Source organism: Pan paniscus, chromosome X, assembly GCF_029289425.2.
Source record: "Pan paniscus chromosome X, NHGRI_mPanPan1-v2.0_pri, whole genome shotgun sequence".
NCBI lineage: Eukaryota > Metazoa > Chordata > Mammalia > Primates > Hominidae > Pan > Pan paniscus.
The window spans coordinates 91,342,744-91,366,031 of record NC_073272.2 but is presented as its reverse complement, the minus strand read 5'-3'; the positions used below and the strand labels follow the sequence as shown (position 1 = coordinate 91,366,031).

The 23,288-nt window shown below is 39.2% G+C and overlaps 1 protein-coding gene across 3 annotated transcripts in view; it reads right to left on the bottom strand.

The window, feature by feature from the left end:
• PCDH11X (protocadherin 11 X-linked) overlaps nucleotides 1-3,911 on the bottom strand; it is an 827,978-nt gene extending 824,067 nt beyond the window's left edge. For all 3 annotated transcript variants that reach the window (XM_034950250.3, XM_034950249.3, XM_034950252.3), the window contains exon 1: nucleotides 3,592-3,911. The gene's annotated coding sequence lies outside the window, so the exon portion shown is untranslated. The remainder of the gene's footprint in view (nucleotides 1-3,591) is intronic.
• Between the last annotated feature and the right edge of the window lie 19,377 nt (nucleotides 3,912-23,288).

The window sequence follows — 23,288 nt, the reverse complement described above, 5'->3', positions numbered from 1 at the left end:
GAAAATGAGTGTGTTTTATGCTTGGTCGGAGTTTCTTTCCCATTCCTGTATTTCAGACGCACAGCAACTTTAAGTTTGCTGCCAGCTATACGTCATGAAAGGGAAGCTTTTCATCAAAGGGAAGAAGAAAAGGAAGGGGGAAGAATCCTACTTTTACAAAACAGAGTAATTCTTTGTTTCTGCTCCCTTTGCCCACATCTCTCACCTGCGTCCAAACCAAAACACAGTAAGTAAGCAGTTTGTTGCGACACCCCTTGAAGGTTTTTTCCTTTGGAAGGTAATTCTGCTCCAGGCGCCAGTTGCCTCTACACGCCCTGCCTCTGCCCCTCCCTCTTGCCCTGTGCAACCTTCTCCAACTGCATTCTGCGGCCCTTCCACCAAAGCTAAAGAAGGAATTGTCCGCAATCAGGAAAACAGATTAGCCTCAAATTTGGCAAAGCAGGGGCTTGCTCCTTAGGACTATAAGAGCAAGCTCAAAAGGGAAGCCGCAGCGGGCTTCCGTCTTAAAGAAACCTATTCCTGCATCATCCCAATTTGGAGCGCGGGTCTCTAAATAAAGAGCATGGTGGTCTCTCCCCTATGGCAGTAGTGGATAGAGCCTTTCCGCAACTTCCAATTTGCAGTTTCTTCTTTCTGTGAAGGGGATTCCCCAGCCTGCGCTTTCGCCTAAGGTTACAAACCCTCCCCCACCTCACAATTTTGTGGGAAAGATGACCCTCCCCGCCTTCTAGAGAGCTTGCTCTGTGACAGGCGAAGCAGCAGCCACGGGGTTTTTTTTTAAAGAGGCCGTTCTTCACATCTTTTTTATCACCCGAGGGGAGAGAAAACAGCAGAAATTTAACACCAGTTACTACTATTATTGCATCTGGAACACTTGCCCTCTAAAATGTTGCTAAATAAGTAAAGTCACTGTGAATAGTGAAGGTGCAAGCTGAAAAAGGGAGAGAGCTGGGGCGCGGAGGAAAGGAGGAAATGGAGGAGGGAAGACCCCAAATCTGGGTTTGAACCCTGGGTTTAAAACCGGCGACGGGCCGCCAGCAGTGGCCACCCCCGCCTCTGGCGCCTTAGCGCGCCTCTGAGGAGCGAGGGACTGGAAGGGGGGGGCTACGAGCCGGGACCCAGGAGGGGCCGAAGGGACACGAGGGCGGCTGCGCGCAGGGAGCGCGCGGGGCAGGGCTGCTCGTGCTTGCGGGTCGGACTCGCCGCTCGGCTTCCCATCGGCCGGGCCAAGCCTCTCTGCAGCTGACATCATTGCCAGAAGGAGGGGCTGCCCCTGCCAAGGCGACTGAAGAACAGGGTTCTCCGGCCTGGTAGGCAAAGGCGCTCCCTCGCCGCTTGGCGAGTGTGGCGACCTGGCAGCTGCAGCGGGACTCAGCTTTTGGGAACTGTCGCGGCAATTCTTAATTTAGTCGAGGGAGAAAGGTATCTTTAGACCTTAGCGCATCCATCTCTCGGTTCTTTCCTCAAGACCGCCCGCACACGGTCCGCGCTCTCTCTATGATGAACCAGACAAAGGCAAGAAAGGGGGAAACGTGTACATACACTATTACTTCGACTTGCTTCGAATTGCTTCCCCACCCCCAGCCCCGCCGCGACACACACACACACGCGCGCACACACACACACAGACCCACAGAGGAAAGGCCAGCCCTGGCGCTGGAATTTCCTGCTGGGATTGAGAGAGTTTGTTTCAAACAAGATTAAAAGTGGAATTCCGTCAGTCTTTACCAAGTTGCGCGGGTGCCCGCAAGTACCGTTTCCTTTTCTATTTTGAGTCACACCTGTTTTACTTTTTAGGGGGCCTAGGTCGCTTTAAGTCACAAAGCACCTCTATGTTCTCAGGTGTGCTCAGCGTTCGGAATTCTCTGCATGCTCCTCAGGTTGTTTCCTGGTTGCAGCGCTAAGAGCGCACAGGCGACTGCTATGACACCATCGCCTCCTCCCCATCTTTGCTGCCCCCCCCCTCCCCCTTCTACCCGGATTTTCAACCAGTTTCTTCCACACACTTTTCTTCGTACAAACAGATCCTAGGCTGGGTTTAAATCCCATTTTGTGATGTTTCCACACAAGAAAAGGACACTTTAAAAATTTTTATTTTGTTTGTTGTTGAGCTTTAATTCTTTTTCTTTTGTCCTAGCCCCTCTTCCCCACGGTTTTTGCTTTGTGGGTGTGTGCCGCAGTGGCGCAAATAGCAATTCCCAGCCCCCAGCCCACATTTTGCATCGGAGAGGCTAGGGCTCACCCGTAAGCGCTTCACATGAGCAGCCTAGCGCCCCACACCCTAAGCCGCAGGCGGGTGAAGCAGAGGAACGCGGAATAAATCATTCTGAAGCAAAAGGGCCCATCTTCGGTTAAGCTCTAAAAGTCTTTCCCTGGGAGAGGCAAGGAAGCGGCTCTGGCTATACACTCTGAGAAAGTGACCTCTCCTCCTACCCCTCAGTCCCTTTGCGACTAAGCGCTCAGATGCGAGTCCCAGCCGCAACCCGGGCGGACTGCCGCTCCGCTCTTCTAAAGTCTAAAAAATGCACCCGTTTGCGGCTGCTCGCTTTTAAAAAGTCACATTTTCCGATGAACCTCTTTTAAAAGGTACATTACTTTTCTCGAAAAAAAAGAGCCGTTTTATCGCTACGCGCTTTAAGAAAAAGAATTCCTTTGTGAGGACGTGAACTGTTTCTGGGTTCTGTCTTAGAAAACACCATCTATTTATGGGATAGGTGGGCGGTTTATTGATTCATTTATTTGGCTAAGGGATTACAAGTCATTTCTTTAGAGAAAGAGGAACCCTTTTATGTCTGGCAATACTCTTAGAAAAGTCATTTTTTTAAAATGAGAAAATGATGCCGTTTTTCGGCTAGATTATAAGTTGATTTTTAAAAAATAGGCAGTATTTCTCACACCTACCATCTCCACATCCAGCAGGTGCTGGCTGAGTACAGCCCCATAAATAGGGCGGGAAGGAAGGGCGGGGAGGCGAGCGCCAAGAGAAACAGCACCGGGAACCCTGTGCGCTCCTGGCTCTCCTGGCTCTCCTCTCTGCGCCAAGGGTCGTACCCTCAAGGGTTGGAGCCGGCCTGGCAGGGATCCAAACCCGAGCCCCCAGAGGAGCGCAGCGAGGCCAGGGGTAGTTTCTCAGCTAGAGGCATCGCCCCTCAGCTCCAGTCTCTCAGCCGGGCGAGTCTGGGAGTCCGGGACGTGCTCTTTTGTCAACACCCGCCCCAATCTTAGAGTTTCCCTCAGCCTCGCTGAAGCTGGCTGTACCCATTAAAGGGAGAAACCTTTTTGCACAGCCAATGTCGGGGAAATTCATGCGCCGACACATTTCTGACAAAAGTGAGAGTTTTCCCAAAGTAACCAAGCGCAGCGGTGGTAGTGCAAAAAGATATTCTCCCTGCGCTCACCTCCGGGGTTTGCTCTTTCTCTTACCTCCCGGGAAGAGAAGGGGGAAGGGAGAATAGCAGAAGCGTCTTTAAAACCACCCCGTTGTCATAGTTCAGACCTCAGGGGCAGGCAGCGGGCAGTGTCCGCGCACTAAGTGTGGACCTCACGCCTCCCTGACAGCACCCTGTACAGGTACCCAGTCCGGTTACTTACCTAATAACGATGCCTTTAGAGTAGAATGAAGAGGTAAACGAAAGGGAGAAAAAAGGCTTCCGCCCGCTCCACGGAGACTGCGACTGCTGTAGCGGGCTCTACCGCCACAGCTCGCAGTCCGCAGAGCAGCCGGAGTCGTTGAGGTTGTTTCTGAGGCTATTCAGGCAGCCCGGGCTGCCTGTGCTGCCTGTGTCGCCGCTGGCACTGCCACTCTGCGCACTCTGTTTGGCTTGCCTTCCTCTTTGCCGCGCGGGCAGCTGAGTGCAGCTACTGCTCACGGCTCCTCCCGCCCCGACAGTTCGCCGACTGCAAGGAGCCAGTGCCGAGCCAGCCCTTTTGAATGGCGAGGGGGAGGGACTTAACAGAGGGGGAGAAAGGGGAAGGAAGGGGGGTGAACCAGGGGAACGCGTGGGGAGAGAAGTGAACCAGTGTCCGGGCCGCCTGCTGGGAAGGGATGGCGCAGCACCAACTGCTGAGTACCCCCCTCTGGTCCCCACTCCCTGCACCTCACATCCCCCATCGATCCGGGGGCGGCCCCTCCCCGCTGACGGAGAACCAGTAAGAAGGGCGGGGGAGAGATGGAGGTAAGCTTAGGAAGTTACTGCTCGCCTCCTGGAGAAGGAGGCAGAAGGCGTGCTGGCAGCACTCTCGCGTGCGGGACCCGCTGCTGAAGAAAACGCGCCGCTTTCGGGCTGCTAGCTTTCCTGAGCAAAACCCTGGGCATACAATGTTCTCCTCGGTCCTCTGCTCACTCTTCTCTTAGGCTTCCCTTTAAGTTTCACGCATTCACATTTTCTCAGAGAAGTTTGATTTTTCTTGTGTGTTTTTCTTGTGATACCGCTGGCTGCCGACTCCAGCTAGAGAACAAGCATCCCACAGCACCATTTTCTCATACAAAGGATACTTAAGGCAGACTAGGGGTAGTAGGGGCAGAAGCCTGGCAAAGTCACAGTTGGAGCTGAGAGGCTGTCCGCATATATCATACTCAACTGTGAGCGGGGTCTGGTACTTCGATCGCCTTTCCAGATTAATCCTCTGACAGCAGCGAAGGGGTGTGTGTGTGTGTGTGTGTGTGAAGGAGGGAAGGAGAAGTTCTAGCGACCTAGCATTTGGCTACCCCAGACAGCAAGCAGGAGTGAGTCAGGTGGCATTGCTGCCAGAGACCAGGCAGCGTCGCGGGCATGGACGGCGCTTTTCCAAGGTAGGAAAGGGGGCAAGAGAGGGAGGAAACCAGCCCGGAGCCTCATGCCTGGTGCTTGCCAGCCAGCTCTGGCTGCCTGGTGGGCGACGGCTGGGTGGGCATCCGGGTGCCAGGTCCCCAAGGACCACTAAAGGTACCAGGAGGAATGTGGCTGGTTTATGCCTTCGAAGGGTCGTGGATATAAGGAAGTAGGGGCCAATTCCCCCGTTCCTGGCATGTGATTAAAAAACCAGTAGTAACAACATCAAAACCACCCCAGCTGGTCAACTCTTATTCTTGTTTCAAGGAACAACTCCTTAAATTTACCCAGACGCCAGAAAATTAACCAGGTGAATTTTCTAAATTCCTCTCTCCAGAAAGTTGTACGATTTTATGGGAAAAATCCACTTTCCGTGCTTATCCTGTAGAAAAACTTATCTTTCTGGTGCTGTGCAATTATTTGAAAGGAGGTGGCTCTTTTTCCTGAAATAAAAGGAGAAAAAGTAGAGAATGTTTCAGAGCACCAATAACACAGTATCCATTTTTTATTTTTTGTCTACTGAATGGAAGAGGAGATGACATCTGCATAGAGATAGAACATCAAGAAGGAAAAATTTTCAGAATTATAATAAGTTGCTTTTCTCTAATAGCTGTTTCAGGGAAAGTTTTTTAACTGAAAGGCAAATCCTTATGACTTGTTTCCCCAGTATATCCTTCTCCATCTTCTTAGCTGCCTCCTTTGCCATTCCTGATATTTTGAAGGTTAAAACCTTGGTTCAAATATTCCTCATGTCACTTTTTTGCATATTTTTATACCGAAAGCCATGCTACTAGGAGAAACATCAGCACCGCAGCTCAATGCAGGTCTGCATGAAAGAAAACAGAGAAATATTTACTTGCACAGGTGTGAGGAGACACTTCACTATTACATTTTGCTCCTCCTGTAACTGTCCCTTCATTATTCACAGTATCCAGCACATGCATTGTACTCTTCTTGGGAGCTAGGAAATGCCTGAGAGGGGAAATCAGAAGCTGCTAAATGGTTACAGCTCTGACTCTTAGGGATTGCAATACTGGATGAGACTGTGTCATGGGAGATGGCAGGAACTCAATGCAAATAAAATCACTGATTGATCCAGGGACAGTGTGGCACAGGCATGCTATGGGAGTGCTTTCAAATACTAAGAATTATTCATAACATCCACATTAGATACCAATTAATTGATTTCTGAAGATTTCCATTTAATCCCTAGGCAGGAGAAGAGAACTATTTTGTCACCGTTTAAAGTATTTAAAGTTATCATGACAGACTTATGAGGTTAATATTATTATTCCATTTTGCAATTCCTGAAACTGAAATTCATAGAGGACAGGTGATTTGCACAAGACCATGACGCTAAAGAGTAACAGACTCTAGATTTCTATTCAGGGTATATAACTCATAAATTCAGCTACATGGTTACTTTATAGTTAATCTGAATTCTTCTATATATAATATGGAGCAGAGCATTTAGTTTTAGGTGTATAGTCCAATAGGAAATGATCTGAATAGATTAGAAACATTACTTACAGACCAAGGAGACTCTGCTAGTTGAACTAAGCAATCCAGAAAATTACCTAAGAAGTTGAGTCTGTTGAAAAGACTGACAGAAATCCACATCTGAAAATAATGAAAATTTTCCCCCATTTTCTTTTCTCCTGTGTTCTGTCTGATGGTGGCACCAATGAGCAACGGAATAACCAAAAGGCACCTGGCAAAAAGCTCTAGGCATTCTAACTCTAAAAGGACTGATGAAGACGCTTTTCTGACTACAGACAGAAGGACTCCCCGTTACTGAATGTTTTAAATGTACCATCTGCATTATATAAATTGTCCCATTAATCCTCCAAACCATTCTAAGAGGTAGGTATTATTAGCTTCATGTTTTCCTTAACAAATGAGAAAACAGAGACTCGGTAAAAATGCCCAAGGTATTATAGCTATAAAATACACAGGAAATTCCAACCCGTGTTACGTCCAGTCCATTGTGCTGCCCCTCAGCATACGGTCTTCAGATTGTGTAGTGACACATTTTCAGAATGTGCAATACATAAAAATTTTATGACTAACAAAAGTCCTCAAAAGCAAAAAGGACACTGTGGGAATCTGGTTTTTGGATGAGGTGTCAGGAAGGAACTGTGATATTTATTGCATTTTGTTTCTTCAGTGTTCCCATTAGGAACCTAGACCAGGGTTCTGCTATGATCATAAAAGGGAAATTATGATAATATATACCCCATAAACATGGAAATATGTATATTCTCTGAGGGATAAACTATGAAGCCATTCTGATTATATAAAGGATCAAAGAAGAGTTTTCAAAAACATCAGTGAGTAAGGATGTTTCTCAGGCCTGTAAGAATTGATTAAAACCAAGAAATAACATGCCCATCTAAAAAAGGATTGATCAGTCATAGAATCCTGGTGAAAGAAAACTGAGAGAGATGAGCATTGGCAACACCTATTCATGTACATTTTCATTTCTCTGACAAAATCACCCTTGATATGAGATTGATGAAGCCAATCAAATATTGTTATTTCAATTCACCTTGCATGAAACATCCCTTATCAAGCAATCTGTCATCTCATTGTGATCTGTCTTTCCTTATAGTCTCTGTTCAGAGAAGGAGTGTACAGGTCATGCAGATAGATGACAACAGAGTAATTTGTATTTATCATGTGACAGTTATTTTGCACTAAATTCCATTCTTTTTTTGTGTTTTACATCACAAATTGCACTATTCATTGCACAGACATGTTATAATCAATAGATCATCATTGCTATTGGGAAAGTAGATTGGTGTATGGGAATGAAACAGAAAGACTGGATAAAACACATTCTCCATGATATTTTTAATGTTTAATATTAAACCATCAGCAACAATTGCAATCAGTAGGAGGGAGTGATGCTCAGTAGTTAAGAAAAAACCTTTGATTTTTGACCAAATTTGGAGTCTTGGCTCTGCCATGTTCTAGCTGTCTGGCTATGAAGAAATTAATCTCTAGACCTGTATTGTCCAATAAGATAACCACTATCCACATGTGGCTACTGAGCACATGAAATGTGGCTTGCCCTAGTTGACATATGCTTCGAGTGTAAAGTACACACCCAATTTTGAAGGTATATCACATAAACACACACACACACACACACACACACACACGTATGTAAAATATATTGACCAGGTGCCATGGTTCAGGCCTGTAATCCCAACACTTTGGAGGACCAAGGCAGGAGGATTGCTTGAGCTCAGGAGTTCCAGACCAGCTTGGGCAACATAGTGAGACCTCATCTATACTAAAAATAAAAAATTCACCAGGTGTGGCAGCGCACACCTATAGTCCCTGCTACTCGGGAGGCTGAGTTGGGAGCATTACTTAGGCCCAGGACTCAAAGGCTGCAGTGAGCTATGATTGTGGCATTTTACTCTAGCCTAGGCAACAGAGCAAGACTCTGTTTCAATATATAATATAATATAACATAATATACCATTATCATTGCATATCGGTTACATGATGAAATAATATATTGACTCATTGGTTCAACAAATATATTATTAAATTAATTTCAACTGTGTATTTTTAATATTTTTAGAAAATTTCAAATTACATGTGTGGCTTGCATTACGTAGCTTTTTGGACAGAGCTGTCCTAAAAAGCTACAGTTCCTTCATCTAAAATTAGGGATAATAACCTTATCCACCTCAAAATATTGTAGTGATATTTAAATAAGGTAATTCATCTAAAATGCTCAGCAGAATGTCTAAAATAAAGCTAAAAAGTTGTCACTCTCCAAGACATAAAAAAATAAAGATGTTAAGGAAAATTAAAAGATAACATAAACCTCAAAGGAATAGAGAATGCTTAAAGCAAAAGCCTTAGTTAAGAATTCATTTCTCTTTATCCCAAGTGAAATCATTCTGCTTCTCTCTTTAAAAGCAACAGCAAACATTCATGTGCCGTCACAGGGGTAGGGGAACAATACTGTGACCTACAAATATTATAGTGTATATGAAAATGATATGAGAAGTTAAAAGTACTTTCTCAATTCCAAGCATTTTTACTATCATACTTTGTACAGGCAGTTTTACATTTAATTGGTAGATATTTCTAGTATTCAGGCATTCATGTCACAAATGATAATAAGGCTGAAACTGGTACAGATACACAAAAGACAAATGAATTTCTTCAGAAGCTAAAGATTGAGAAGTGGGAGAAGGTCTGCTAGTTACCGAGCTCTATGCTGTCGGTGGTTTAACTGCTTTACCTAGCAGCTCACCAAATGCATAGCTCAGCTGGAGACACTAGAGGGTACTATTACTGAAAACATAGATGAATGAAATCTTTCAACACACTTCCCCCTCTCCACCACTATAATGTATAAGAATATTTGAAAAGGGCGTATCTGTGAAATGAAAGTAACATTTCTCCATTCCCTCCTGTATATGACTTGCAAGGATTTTTTGGTTTTTGTTTTTTTGTTTTGTAGACCTGGGACTGGCCTTACAACACTACCAAAATAAAAAATATATATATCAGAAGTGTGCTATAATGTTTGGGCCAATAATTGGGAAAAGTTTGAACTCGTTCCCTGCTCTGAGAAATGCTTTACTGAAAGTCCAAGGAGGGGAGGAAAAGAAGGGCTTTCTATAGAGGAAAGATTTTGATAAGAATTCTTAACTACTTCAACGACCTCTGTAATTAATAGGGGTGTGACAACTGTTTGGTAGTCAGGTCATATAGAAGATGTTTTTTTTTCCAGTAGGCTTGAACAGCTCCACAATTGCAGTGGATAAAAGCTGTAGCTGAATTTCTTTCACAAGAACCTGACAATTACAGCCTTATGTTTATAGCTGAACTTTGTTGAAGCACTGAGCGCTGATTATAAATGATTATAAATTATAAATGATTGTAAATGTGGGGTTGTTCTCAAGGTTGCTCTTTTCCCCTGAAGAATTAATTTCTCCTACTGTACTCTTATTTTTCTGCAAATGAATAGCTGCAAACTGTACCAGATGAGGATTTTCATCTGTGTGCTACTGGCCTGTGTTGTGATGGCAGCACGTGAATGGGGAAAATTATTGTTTTTTTAAAGAGTAGAATGATTAGAATGCTATTAACAGTCTCTATCTTTCTTGTTTCTTTAGGACAGGCTTTGCCTTAAGTTATCCAGATGTTGCATGGTGAGGTGAAGGATTCCAACAGTTTTGTTCGTTGAGAAAAGCAGAATCCTTTTTTTTTCATTAACAATGAGAATGAATTTTCCTATTCCATCAAGATTTCTATGTGGCCATCTCTTCAGGACATAGGTATCAGCTACCGTTTTAAATTTAGGAAATGCACACACATATGCAACCAACCACATAATGTTTCCAAAGCAATATATTGAGATTGATACAAATACACATTTTTCAAGAATCCTGGACTAATCCCACACTACTCTGAGCCTTCTTTACTTTTTAAGCCTCTTTATTTCTATTATATGACTGTGAACTAAGTAGATTTAACTTTTGTATGCTTTTAAAATCAGTTATATTTTCTGATATGTGATAACAAATATACTGTGTATTTCATTGAAACGTATAGGAAAACTGCTCTTTTTTTCCTTTTAAAATCAATGCCTATGGTATAGTCAACAAAGTATTTAATGAGTGGCTATTTTGAGCCATTTTTAATTGGCTGGACTACTGCAGACATACCATTTTAAATGATTACACATATGTCTAGAGAATCAGCATAGGATTTTTGTTTTTCCTTTGAGATTGAACAATTTTTATTTCATCATTACTAAAACTTAGCTGACAATTTTTATTTTTTCATTACTAAAACTTAGCTGGATGTCAGTTTCTGCCTTTAAATAAAATATCCAAATCCAGGATTATTCTCAATTGCAAAAATGCAGCTGGTCTCAACTATTCCTTTTATATTTTCTTTCACATAGGGTAGAAAATGGTGAATCATTGTACTTTCATATAATAAAAAGATGTCTCGAATTTTAAATGTAATTGTCCTTTCTTGAGTAACTTCTAAATGAAGTGAAACCACAAAGGCAGTTTGGCACACTATTGATTCTATCCTGGTTATCTTTTTTGTCAGGCTAGAATGTGAAGGGAAAGGGTTTGGAGCACAGAATGGTTTTCCTTTTAAAGAAAAAAAAATTGAATGAAAAATTGGCAATGAAAATAAAATACTGGACCTAGATTCCCAACTCTGTGAATGTTGTTATTATTAGCCTCCACCTTCTCTAGCCCTGTTGCTGGAGCTTGACGCACTAGTCTCTCCTTCAGGCTGAACCTAATCCTGTCATAATAAAGAATCCTTCAGAAACCTTCACTTTGTCAACTGATGGATTTTTGAATTCGATATTTTTTCAGACCCACTGTTCAGTGTTCTTGTAGTGGATCGACCAGATCTGCGCTTTACTCCAAGTCCAAACCTAGTGTTCTAGTTCATACAATTAGTCATCTAACTCAGTTATCTGGGGACACTGTAGTACCCGTTGCTATTACTAGTGCTCAGGCTCTGATAGTTGGAGCATTGGCACCCTGCTTGGTTTCCACCAGTCCATTTCTGTGGTGCTCTCAGCTCAGTGTCAAGGAAATATTACCTGCTTCGCTGAGGGTCATGATCCCAAAAGGACAAACTGCTTAGCACTGTCCTACAAATAAGATTACTTATGACTCTAGCTTCTCATTTTATGTTTTATATCCTTGGATCATTTATTCTATGGAAGATGCTGAAGTGGGTAGGCTGTGTTGGTAAGACTTTTTCTGTTTATCAAAATAAGTAATGATGTCTTCCAATGATATTTGTTATTCTTGAATAGTGTGACTGAATTACTTAACACCCACACTTCCAAAACCAGATTTAGATCCAAAAACTAGATTTAGATAAATCATAGATAACTGGAAAATAGTCTGTTATCCCCAAGTGGATTAGGTCTCAGAGAAGAGGAGAAGGAGGAGGAGGGTGGGACATAAGGAATAGGCAAACTCAGGGTCCTGAGGAGGGGAGGCAGTAGAGATACTTTTTTCTTTTTAAATTATTTTTCTTTTATTTTTCCTTCAACCTCACTACTGTAACTTTTCAAATTTATACCATGCTACATCTCTTTCAACTTTTCTGCATGTACTCCAGGGGGGTAAAATGCTCATCTGGAGACTGATGTGGAAGTGAAGATGATAGGGAAGAAAGGAATTGAAGTCACCTACTCCCTTCATAATGATTTCCTTTCTGAAAACTCTCCAAGGAAGAGAAGGGTGTTAGCAGTTAGCAAATGATGTAAAGACCACAAATTGGTGTTCAAACCCTGTTTACTTTGAGCTCCCTGTTTACTTTGAGACCCGAGTTTAGGCAGCGTAGTCTGCAATAGAAAGAGAAACTAGGAGAGAAGGCAGTGATGGCGTGTGCACTCTGGCCAAGGCCCTCTAGGGGGCAGCAAAGGAACAAATTGGAGTTGGGGGAGGTAGGCGTGGTGCAGGTTTATACGGAGGATTTCCTGTGTTTCTTTAATACGTAAATATGTGTTGTGACTCTCCAGCAGGGGAATATTAAAAGTTTATTCAACCAGGGAATCTTTTTGAGGTAGTGTGAAAAATACTGCTTGGCAGTTGTAAAAGTGCTTGGCTCTTCAAACCTGTCAGCCTATCATGATGTTGATCACTCTGCATATAGCTATTTCCATCAACATTCATTTGATCCCTTGACGTGCTACTGCTCAAACCAGACCAGACCCAGTTTCAAAACTGAGACTACGAAGAGCAATTTATGGATATGAAAATGAAAGGAAATAAAAAGAATAAATCTGTACATTGTAACACAGACACAAGGACTTCCCATTGTAACTATTTTTTACATAATATATTACATTTTTTGCCTAGAACTTGTGATGCATATAACACAATTTTAACTTAATAAGCTCCTTTTGTTTTGGCTATGTTTTTACGGCATGGCATGTAGGAAAAATAAATGGCTATGATGTATATTACCTAAGAATCTAGAAAGCCTCGATTCAACTTGTGATTCTTTGACATTCTAGCTGTAGAACATTGGATAAGTTAATCAAATTCTTTCAATTTCAATAACTATGTATTGAGAAATGAAATTACCTTGAGAATTGTTATTAGAAACATAAATGAGATAACATAAAAACTGCCATGAAGTACCCGATAAAAATATTTCAATGTAATTTAGCACTCAAAAAATTAGACTTCATTAGGCAGCGAAAGCAGTCATTGAGGTAAAATGAGGCAAAAGAAAAGGGAGGTGGATATAGCTGTATTATCCATTCACTCATTTGTTAGTTCATCTATTCATTCATAAACAAATACTTATTGAAGAACTCTACATCCCAGGCACTTTTTAGCCACATTAATTCGTTAAATAGACTTTCTACTTCATGTTTGGTTTTTAGTTCTAGGTAGTGAGTTATATAATGATAAGTACAACCCCAGCATTGTATAAGTCACTATCCCTTTCACTATTTAATTGAAGTAGGCAGGTAAAAGGGATTGGTAACCTCAATTTATTTGCATAAAATAAATATTACCTCTCACTCCCACCACACAATTTGAATCTCTCTGAGGATATATTGCACCCTGAAATACAGTCCAAAATTTATAATTCACATAATCTTTTTTATACACATCTATGTTTATAGATATGGATACAGATATTGATATAGATATATAGTGATGAATATTTTGCAACAGCGTGTTGTTCTTATTTTATATCTTATGAACAGCCACACATTGATTGAATAACTGATACAAATAGAGGCAGATTTACCATGGAGCTAATGAAGTTTAAGATTGAGGGCCCTTCACTTACACTGGCCTCTTTTGAGGCCTGATATTACAAAATCATTTTCATATGAAGAGGCAATCCAATGATAGGCACCCAAAAATGTTGGGAAAAAGTATCACATATATTTATGTATAGGAAAAAACATAATACATACAGGGTTTGGTAGTCTTTACACTTTCAGGCATCCACTGGTGTTCTTGAAATGGGAAAAGAAAAATATTACAGAGATGTGTCAAGCAGCTTATTATTAAAAGTATATAATTTTCTTGGATTCTATAATGTTTGTGATATTTGTCAGCTTCTATAAATTTGGCATTTGTTGTAACCTCTCTTTATAAATACATATTCTGGTTATACAAAATTTTGTATGGTAATTTTGTATTCTTTTTTTAAAGAGACTTAACGTGTTTCAGATTCCAAAAACTAGGATTCATCCCTATTTATCCATATCAAAAGACCTGTCTTTTATTCTTCTAGAGGAAATACAAAATTTAAAAAACTGGAACTTAAGTTATAAGTTTGTACCTTTATGAGTAGATTAATTTGGACCTACAAAATAACTTCAGATTTTAATTCTGAAAAAAATTTAATAGTTTCTGTAGCTTTCTGTAGTATGATTCTTGGCTACATCAGTGACTAAAGGGAAAATAGAAACCTCCATACGCTTGTGGAAGAGATTATAGTTCTTTCATTTACAGAAAGCATGCAATAACCATATGTAGCTCTGTAAACTAGGACTGGCCTTTATCAACTTAGAGATTAGTGAATTTGTTCGAGTTTTGGACTTTTGGTCATAGACATTTTTATTCTCAGATAATCATCTGTCATATTTAAAGGATATATGGGATTCCTGATGAATCAAATAAAATGGAATTTTATATTGAACATAAAATAGAAAACTATCAAATCAATCATTCTTTTGAGTTCTATGATGACGATCCTCTCTTGTATTAGTTTTTTCCACTTTGAACTGCTAAGTATATTATATTTCACACAAAGGAACATTAGACAAATTTAAAAACTTTTCTTCAGACAAGTTGTCATTTTTGTTATTTTTAAATGACAAGAGATAGGAAGCAATTGCTGTTTTCTCTATTCCAACTGATGTTCTATGCTGTTATTTACAATGTGCTCTGAAAAGAAAAGGACATCATAATTTAGAAACAAAATTAAAGTGAATGGGATTCCTTTATGAAAATACAGTGTAATTAAACTTCAGCAAGTCTAGATTCACATCCCCTGAATCTCTTAATTGTTTTTATGTTTGCTACAATACTGCACATAGTATTTTTCAATTTAAAACATGTTCATAGTTGTATAAGAGAATAAGCAACTTGAAATTTATTAGTTAAAATGAAGCACTTGTTAATTAAAATGTCATCAAATCTTGAATTTTCTTCTTGGATCAGTTTCCTTAAGTAAAGCAGGTGTGTGTTTAGAGGTGTCAGAGGCATTTGAACCAGACCAAATCCATCTTGCATAGGGGCTGGGGAAAATAAGGCTGAAACCTACTGGGCTGAATTCTCAGGAGGTTAGGTATTCTTAGTCACAGGATGAGATAGGAGATCAGCACAAATTATGGGTCACAAAGACCCTGCAGATAAAACAGGATGCAGTAAAGAAGCCAGCCAGATTCCAACAAAACCAAGATGGCAATGAAAGTGATTTCTGGTCATCCTCACTGCTCATTATATGATAATTATAATGTGTTAGCATGCAAAAAGACACTCCCACCAGTGCCATGACTGTTTACAAATGCCATGGCAACATCCAGAAGCTACCCTATATAGTCTAAAAAGGGGAGGAGCCCTCAGTTCCGGGGAAATCCCCATCCATTGCCTGGAAAACTCATGAATAATCCACCCCGTGTTTAGCATATAATCAAGAAGTAACTATAAGTATACACAGTCCATGCCACTGCTCTGGCTCTGGAGTAGTGATTCTTACTTTCTTTACTTTCTTAATAGACTTGCTTTCACTTTATTCTATGGACTCACCCTGAATTCTTTCTTGTGTGAGGTCCAAGAACCCTATTTTGGGGCCTGGATCTGGACCCCTTTCTGGTAATAGAGGTATGGCCAAAGATCCATTACTGAATAATGATGAATAAGTGCACTGCCTGCATATGTATATGATCCTGCCTGTTCCTTTTTATTTTATTTTTTAAGCAGTGGTGATGAGTTTCCTTTATGATCAAAACGTAGATATTCATTAGAGGCTTAGTTAATGGCAAAGGGCCTAGTATGGGGGGAGACAAAATATTTTTTCTGTACAAAATTAACTAGCCTATGTGACTCAAATTCATGTGCTTGGGCTCATTAGCACAATGCTCTAACTAATTAAACTAATGAATCTCAAAATAATGACAAATCCTAAGTTTGAAAGAATAAAGTTCTTTAACTCAGCTTGTTAAAGACTATTAAGCAAGTTTGCCAAAAATGTTCTAACACTTCCTGAAATCACAATGACATTAGGGAGCAAGAATTGTATTTCTTTCCTTTCCTCATGATACTTGTTCATAAATGCAGAGAATGTCATAAATTAGCAGTCAGTAGTCTACTGGCAAAGTATTGATAGTAATGATAAACCTAAAAGGTGATGAGGGACTCAAAAAAAAAGGAAGATAGGGATTAGAAATGCTGGATATTACTAAGACACTAAGTATTCCTGTTCACACACAAAAGATAATTTAAGAAATTTAATACATCTCTTCTGAAACATATGGTGCTGAATTGGAGACCAAGCCAATGTAAAACCACCAAATCTAGTATTGGGGGATACCAAATCTAAATTGGGCAATTAATTTATTTGGGTCATTTTGGTGATCCTAATACCTATTGCAAGAGGACTGAAGCACATCCATCAATTTGCTTATTAAGCTATCTAAAGATTCATTCGGACAGCCATATAACCCTTGCCAAATACTTATTAGCTAAGTGATCCATTTACTTAAAATGGTGTTTTCTAATGTATGTTCCCTGGATTCGTAATTAATATTAGCCTTAAAGACTCTGAGATGTATTACAGCAAAAAAAGTAACATTTTCTAACCCAGAATTTCCCATGTCTGTCTTTTTTCTTTGCTTTTTAACAGTAACACCTATTATTGTACTGTTAAACCCATTTCAAGAGATGGTGACTTGTAAGGCATATATATTCTTACTGAGAAAACATAAAAGAATAGATGAAAATTACTTGTATATTGTAGAAGTATCACAAGAGAAAAATTGAGGCCCAATCTTGTTTACAGTTACTTCATGTCTCTAAATTTTACATTTTTACATTTTAATGTCTGAAATGATATAGTATTTTAAATGGTTAAAATCAAATTAATAAATTTATGTAGCTATTTTTAAAATTCTAGGCACTTGGACTAGAGTATCTTTATTGTGTATCAAAATGTCCATGAATACAGGAAAAGCAACCTCAGTTATTTGGTCCAAGTCCAATTTCTGCTAATTTACATTCTGTCTAATTAAAATACCCTTTATAACATTATATGTAGTTTTCTTTCACTTTGTCTTTCAAACCTCTGTGTTATGTTGTCTCATATTATTTAGTTGCCAAGTTGCACCGCTGAGAAGACAGACACATTGGTTGGTTTGTAAAGTGACTGTAGATGTGTAAGGGAGGGAAAAAAAATATTTTCTTCTACCTTCTCAGATTTTGGATCTAGAGACCTGTGAATTAAACTGAGAAAAGACAGATTATCAAAAGAAAAGGCATACAAACTTTCTTGGTTTTAATATTTTTACATGCACTGGAGCTTCACAGAAATAAAAAACTCTAAGGGGCCTTTAGACCAAGGGGATTATATGCCATTTTAACAAAGAGTGATAAATTATTCAGAAGTGACTAGACAAAGGAAAGTAGTTTGAGATTCTATGGAGTAAATTGTGGGACGGTGACTAGGAAATATATGGGGGAAATAATGGTGGATAGGGGTTGATTATGCACACTCATCTTGGTGCCATCTCCAATGACAAGAATCATTCCCCTCTTTCTGGTATGGGTGAGGAAGACAACTTTACACATGGAAATTTCATTACAAGTGGAAATTTCCTTTACGAAAGTGTGATGTATGACATCAGATAGGGGGAGGGCAGAGAACTCATCCTGTGCCTGATGTTCTCAATTGCCTTCAGGTTAAAATAATCTTTAGCCAAAGTGGCATATTTTGGGGTAGCATATTCTGATCTCCTTCAGATGTTAATCACAGTATATGTGAAACGCATTTTGCTGTGTCATAATTTCTTTGTTAGATTTCTTTTGCATTTGTTTCTTTAAGAGATTAACTTTTTTACAGGCATGAGAAAGAACTAATCTATATTCCAATGTATGTAGTTCAGCACATTACCTCAGTGATCTCACAGACCAATTTCACTTTAGAGATTATTGACATATCAGGTGATTATAGTCAGGCTTATCAATTTTCCTGATAACAGTCAACCATGAATACTAAAGCCACATATTTAAATTAGTGTTTATTTTGGTTAAGGATTAAAATAGTTTCAGCATAGGATATATTAACAGTTGTCAACAAAAGAAGTCCAACCCTGTAAAATATTTGAAAAGATTTATTCTAAGCCGAATATGAGTGACCAATGGCCTTGACACACCCCTAGGAGATTCCGAGAACATGTGCTCAAGGCAGTCTGGCTACAGCTTGGTTTTATATATTTTAGGGAGACCTAAGACATCAATCAACACATGTAAAGTGTCCACTGGTTTGGTCTGGAAAGGTGGGACAACTTGAAGCAGGGGCTTCCAGGTCATAGGTGGACTCAAGAATTTTCTAACTGGCAATTGGTTGAAAGAGTTAAGTTATCGTATAAAGACCTAGAATCAATAGAAGGGAATGTCTTTGTTAAGGAGTTGTGGAGACCAAGGTTCACATTATGCAAATCGAATGAATAGAAGGGAATGTTTCTTATAAACTTAAAGAGGCTATTCTATCAGTCTTAAGGGCTCTGTTTTAATATTAATGCTGGTCAGCTGTGCCTAAATACCAAGGAGAGAAGGGGATTTTGAGGTAGGTCTGACTGCCACTTCCCATTATGGCCCAAACTAGTTTTTCAGGTTAACTTTGGAATGTCCTTGGCTGAGGGGGAGATCCATCAGTCGGTTGTGGGTCTTAGAATTTTATTTTTGGTTTACAAAGTAAAACACTTATTTTTAGTATTTTTTATTAAACTCTCTTCAGGAAATAATATGCTTAATAGATCAATAACATTTATAATTTCATTCTCTAAACCAAAGTCATTTTTGAAAAATCATGAAGGAATTTATAGCACTAAATTGTCATTTTTAAAAAACCCATGAGACATATATTTTTCTAAAATTAACTATATATATATATACATATATATATGCACTCCTTCAATTAGTTATAAAATTGTGTGTCTAATTGGATAGCAGAATATCCCTAGTAGCTGTAAATGTTGGCTTCTGTGGTAAACTTTGTTGTAAGTTTAAGACAAATGCACATCTTCTTTTAAGTGGCATTCTGAACTCCTGAGGTATGTGTATTGGATGTAAAGGAAGTACTTATTCAATAATTACATACTTTGTTTGAATAGTGGCACTACCCATTTTTAGCTCACTTATAACCAACTATTTTCAATATGTTTTTTAGAAAAGCACCACAAAGCTATACAATTTTCAGGTTTCAAATTTAGTTTTCATCACTTGGGAAGAAATAAAATGTCATGTTCTGAAATGGGACAGCCTAATGGGTCTGGGACTTTCTATGCATTTACTAATATCAGTAGGGTATTGAGTTTTCTTGGCAAGTGTTGTGGAATTTGTCAGTTTTGCTATATAAATTTCACAGTCATTTTTGTAGCTGGTAATAACTACTTCTTGTGATGGAGCACTAAAAGTAGTTGTTTTAGAATGATGGTTTAAATGAAAAAATTGATTTTTCTGCTTTGTTATCTAATGAATTAGAAATAGTAAGTATATTTTATGACAACAAGCTTCATTTCATAATTGAGAAGACATCATGGTCTGTTAAGGTACAGAAATCAAAGGGTAAATGAATGAAGAAAAAGTTACTAAAGAAGTTAAATTACTTCCTATTCATTTCTTAGAATCAAAATATTCTATATAAAAACCAGTGACTAGCTCTCTTCAGTTGTCATAATTTTAAACAGATATTTGAAACTGGAAGACAGATTAAGGATTATCTGGTCCATCTGTTTTCACTCAGAACCCCTCAGAGTTGCAGGGTTTTATAGAAATGCATGAGAAGTTATGGTATGGAGTGCAATGAGAAGGAAGCTTGGAAGGCAAGGCTCTGGGTCATACTCAGTTAGAATTGCTTTGTTTTTTGACTGACATATATGTAAGATTCCACTTGATATTTTGTGTGAAATCAGAGTTCTGCTGCTAAAAAATATAAAATGCCCTTAAGAAAATCACTGATCTAGGTCATCTTCCTCATTTCACAGATAATAAAATTGAGGTTCAGTTCATTTAAAAACTTATTCATGAAAACATCCATTAACTGAGTGGCAGAATAAATTGTTTATCAAAGAAACTTGCTAGGATATATTTATTATCCCTTACATTTATATATGATTTTAAAGGTTTCAAAGCAGGTTCATATCTGTTATTTGATTTGATTCTCAAAAAAAAAAACACTATTAAGTGGCTATAGAAAGCCTTAGTCCAATTTTAGAGATGAGGAGATGAGATTGAAGGAGACAAAGCCACCACAGTTATACCACATTCATGGTAGAATCAGAATGACAACTAAGTTTTCTTGACTCCCAGAAGTTTATCCTGGAGCATAGCTTTTTGTAATAATAGCTTGCCTAGGAAGTGAACATTTACAGAGATGTGGCACATATACTAAACCCCCGGTTAGCAGTCACCATAGGTTCTCAACTCACTGAGACCTTAAAAAAAACATCTAGACCTGCATTCCCATTTAACTGATGGAACTGAGATTCAAGCTAAATAAAGGAGCTTATATTTGGAGACGGGGCTTGAATTAAAATCCACATATCCTAAATTCAAATTAGTGTCTTTTCTACCAAACTGCACTGTATCAATTTGCAATATATGCTATTCAGTGAAAACACACACTGTTTTGTGAAAACACACATTCCTGCCAGTGTTCTGTATCTGTGCTTTTAATAACCTAGGTCCTCTATCTTAGAATGCCAAAGACCTTGCTGCAATGTAGTTATGTATCCTCTGAGATGTGTGTGATAAGCCCTTTTATGAATTGCAATGTACATACATGAGAAAGGAATGTTACTTGCGTGAGGAGGGATTATGGTCATCTAGCATTTGTATAGAAATTGTAGATTTCCTGGTCAATTACTGTGAGACTTTGCAACTGAAGAAGTTGATACATGCTTTTCTGTCCAGGAGAAAGCATAAATTCCCATGTTTTCTGGATGAGGTCTCAGTCCATTAGGAGTTTAACACCCTTGAAAGGTGAGTAATGTTCTTTCTAGATCCCAGCAAATTCAGCCCTAAGGATTGTGCTAATTTAAACAATTGTTTTTCTAAATCTCTACCAGATCTATTAGAAGCATTTTTTCATACTTTTCTGTGTGTATTCTATTTCTACCCTTATGGTTTTCTCAACTTTAAAGCTTCTTTCCAAAACACACATGCAAAAGTAAATGTGATTTAACATATCTTCAGTAATAACATTAGTAGCACAATTACATAGTCTTTAACTGACCTTTGTCTATATTGGGATTTAGCAACCACATTTTTGGCAGTAAAAATGAAGAAAAAAATATAATCTACTCTCATGAACTTACGGTTTTCATTTAGTTGAAAATAAAATAAGAAATTATTGAATTTCTTGAATTATTGAAGAAGGTCCATTTGAATGGCACACTTCATGGGGGGAAAAACATGACTCCAATGGCAGAAATAAGTTAGCCATAGAAGATGTATTCCACAGCAACTGTTATGTACCAATTATTATCAAATGCACATTAAAAATGTCAAATACCAGGAAATAAATACTAGAGTTTGGATGAAGTTGAGGAGGTCAGTTATGAGGACAGGATCTGTTTAATAAATAGGATTGAGCAGGACAGGAAAGGTTCTAAGAAGAGAAAGAAGTCAAAGGGTAAAGGCAATGCTTCATGACCCCTAGAAGCTATAGCTCAGGGCTGCTACGTAGGGTTGTACAATTGTTCACAGCACAAAGGACTAACAAGTGGGACAGACAGGGGCTTAAATCCAAGTTGTCCATCCTGAAGATTTTTTCTCTTACAGAAAGAGGTGCTATGGCATGCAGAATTTTAAATATGTCCTCTCCTCCCTAAAACTGCCCAAGATTTCTGTGCCTGGTTTATTTAATCAAACACCAATCTAGATACAATCATGAAGGGATTTTCCTAATGTAATCAATGTCCAAATCAGTGGACTATAAAATACGCATATGATCTAAGTGAGACAGGCCTTATCACATGACCCCTTTAAAAGCAGAGAGTTTTCTCCTGCTGGTCACAGAAGAGAAAGAGAGAAATCCAAAGAACAAGGGTGATTCAACACACCTTTGCTGGCTCTGAAGATGGAGGGGGCCATGTGAGAAGAAATGTGGGTATCCATTAGGAGCTGAAAGGAGATCTCAGATGACAGCCATCAAGGGAGCAGGAGCCTCAGTCCTACAACTGTAAGAAATTGGATTCTGCCAACAACCTGAATGAGCTTGGAAGAAGGCTCTTCCCCAAAACTTGCAATAAAGGAGCACAGACTTTCCAACACCTTGATTTCAACCTTATGACACCCTGAGCAGAGAACCTAGTCTAGTCTAGCTGAACTTCTGAACTATAGACCCTGTGAGATGAAAAATGGGTGTTGTTTTAAGCCTCCAAGTATGTAGCAAATTATTATGGTAGCAATAGAAAACTAATACAGGCGCCTTAAAAAATATCAAGAGGCTTTACGACCTAGTAAGCTGCTCCCTTTGTGACTTTATGGCCTAGCTCTTCAGAAAAGCAGAGGAAAGTCTTAGAGGTGATCAATTACACATTTTCCTTTTTGATTCTCACTTCAAGTACCATCCCTTTCAGGGGAAGTTGTGACAATTGTTAGTGTAACTACTGACCTGAAAAGCTCAAAGGGTTGTTTGTTCTGCTTGTTTCCTTTTCACCTTTAATGTCTTTCACAGAACGTCATTAAGAGTGACTTCATTGCAAACTCGTTAATTAAGCTAATTCTTCCATAAACAGATTTTTAGGTAAGGTTTTAAATTGTGAATGTCATTAAGTACTTCTTAGAGCTAGCATCTAGCTTATTGGAAAGAGGCAATAATTCATTAGGGCTTTCAGTGGGGCCATGTTGTGAGCTTGGAGGGGCTACGGGGAATAGGGTTTGACACCTAACCTTGTCATTGAAAAAGCCAAGCCTTGTAACTAACTATTGTCTGGAATAAGTGACAGTAAAATTGTTACTCATCACACAGATGCTTCTTAAAACAAAACAAAACAACAACAACAACCCAAAACTCAGAAACATGGCTGAGTGGATACTGCTGAAATGTTGTATATTTTAATAAAAGAAAAGCAACTTTATTTTTCTACTACGGACTAAAAAACTATAAAATAACTTATACTTTGTATTTTTGCTTCTTTTTGTTCATCCACAGGCTAGGCTTTCTGATTTTCACAATCAAAGCAACACAGTGTTCAACAAG